At 49.8% G+C, this 2,500-nt stretch overlaps 1 non-coding gene across 1 annotated transcript; it reads right to left on the bottom strand.

Annotated features, from left to right (window-relative positions):
• Positions 1-750: 750 nt before the first annotated feature.
• LOC126928589 (5.8S ribosomal RNA) lies at positions 751-905 on the bottom strand. Its single transcript, XR_007716811.1, has one exon. It is a non-coding gene; the product is annotated as a 5.8S ribosomal RNA (ribosomal RNA).
• Positions 906-2,500: the final 1,595 nt, after the last annotated feature.

Raw genomic sequence — 2,500 nt, 5'->3', positions numbered from 1 at the left:
GCACCGTTACCAAGTTTACTTTTATCTGAGGCTGTTCTCCTTCTCTCCTCTCTCGACCGAGTTCCCATATTTGCTTTCTCTCAGTCTCGCCAAAATAATATTCATTTAAGACGACGTCGGGGGCGCGGACATCGTGCTCATCGAAAACCTGCAAACGTATGCAAATCTGCTGATATGAAAAAAAAATCGGTCACGAGGACAACACTACGTATATATATATATATATATATATATATATAATATATTCGATAACCGACACGAAGCGGTGCATAAGCGGGCGGTCGTACGAAAGGACGACTCACGACGCCGCTAGCACTCACGCAGGTCCGTGACGGTTCTCTCCGCTCTTATTCGTATCCTTCTTCGTGCGCTTCCTCCGACTCTGAAACGTTCTACGTATCGTAAGAACGACGGCGGGTTGTCGAAGGCACCAAGGGACAGAGAGAGACAGAGGTAGAGTTTCGTAGTGTCTCCCGTGAACACGATAGTTTATATATCGAGCATGCGTACGAATTGCACGGTCTCGACACGACCGCGACGAACGCCGACGAGCGTCCAACAATCGCTCGTACGTCGCGTACGTTCTCTCGCGTCCGCTCTTGTTCGTATCCTTCTTCGTGCGCTTCCTCCGACTCTGAAACGTTCTACGTATCGTAAGAACGACGGCGGGTTGTCGAAGGCACCAAGGGACAGAGAGAGACAGATAGAGAGGAACGACACGCAACGCAAGCAGTCTTAGGTTTACGTGAGCAACCCTCAGCCAGGCGTGGTCCAGGAATTGTATCCGTGGACCGCAATGTGCGTTCGAAATGTCGATGTTCATGTGTCCTGCAGTTCACACGTTGACGCGCAATTAGCTGCGTTCTTCATCGACCCACGAGCCAAGTGATCCACCGTTCAGGGTAATCTTTTCATATATTTTTTAAAACTCTTGTACTCCATGTACTCTTAATACTCGGTTCGAGCGAAGCCGAGATCCGACACGACCGACCAACGGGAATCGGACGCGCAGAAGTCGCCGGAAGATCGACGACACGAAAACGTTCGAAAATGAAATCCGACGAACGCGCGAAGATACGCGCGTCCGCCGGCCGGGCGAAAAGTACATTATGATATATAACAACCATCGAGATCGAAGCTCCGTTCGTCAGGAAACGACGGGGATATAACACCCGATTCTGAATCCTCTGTGCAGCACACGATCTCGCGAAGAAATACGCACGGTGGCTAGCCCATATATATATATATGTGTGTGTGTGTATATATAATACGATATGCATTCCTCTCGTCCAATTATTCAAGAAAAAGAGCGTGCGCCTCCATCGTTCGGGTGATGTAAAGATTCGATGGGACTCGCGCGACCCTCGGCCTCGAGCGGTCTTTCCTCCCAATATCCAGAAGCCGAGCTTTGAAAAAACTCTAGCGACGGCACGGGTGTCCGACTCACGACATCGAGGCTTCGAAGTCGGCGATCTCCTCCGAACGGATGGCGATCGCGACGACTCAAAGCGTGAAAAATCGACGAAAGAGAACACATCTCCGTTCAGGTGATTGTTTTTTTTAAAAAATAAAAAAATTCGATGGGACTCGCATCCATCTACCTCGCGCGGTCTTTCTTCCCAATATCCAGAAGCCGAGCTTTGAAAAAACTTCAGCGACGGCACGGGTGTCCGACTCACGACAACGAGGATAGACAGCCTGCGGTCCCCTCTGAACGGGTTATATGCGACGAACTAGACGAAACTTTAGTCGTTCAGGTGGTATAAAAAAAAAAAATTCGATGGGACGCACGCGCAGCCGTCGTCCTCGAGCGGTCTTTCTTCCCAATATCCAGAAGCCGAGCTTTGAAAAAACTCTAGCGACGGCACGGGTGTCCGACTCACGACATCGAGGGTAGACAGCCTGCGGTCCCCTCTGAACCAACTTCGGCTAGACTAGTTACGAATCGTTGCTACGCATCGTCATCATAGTCATCGTCATCATCATCATTATCATAGCGGGCCAACATCCACGCAATGCGTTTTCGTTCTAGGTTACCCGATCCACGAGTATGTTACAAGTGGTTTCGTTATTTCGAACAAAACGACATACGAAGAACACACGCCCTATGGGTAGGAAGCACGTTTCGAGAACGACCGAGAGCGGTGAAAGAGACGAAAGGTCGACGCGCATAAGGTATCCATGGATCTTCGAAGAGAACCTTCGAAGATATGTCGGTATCCTTTCTACATGCGCGACTCGCTACTCGTACTTTCGCTCTCGTCGACTCGTTTTAGTCGCTTCGTTCGATCCCAAAGAGGAGTCTTCGATGTCCCGTTGCTAGGAGGAGAGCAAACGCAACACAGACCACGAAACATAGAAGAGAATAGGCGAGCATGATCTCTCCGACACGAGGCACTTTAGAGATTTTGTTATTCGTTTGTACGGTCTCCACGACGCAAAAAAAAAAATACGAGATCGTGGCGGCGGGTCTTTCTGTATACGGCCTCACGCAAGCGCC

This window comes from Bombus affinis, unplaced genomic scaffold, assembly GCF_024516045.1.
Source record: "Bombus affinis isolate iyBomAffi1 unplaced genomic scaffold, iyBomAffi1.2 ctg00001114.1, whole genome shotgun sequence".
NCBI lineage: Eukaryota > Metazoa > Arthropoda > Insecta > Hymenoptera > Apidae > Bombus > Bombus affinis.
Note: the sequence above shows the minus strand (reverse complement) of the source record. Positions and strands in the feature narration are given on the sequence as shown.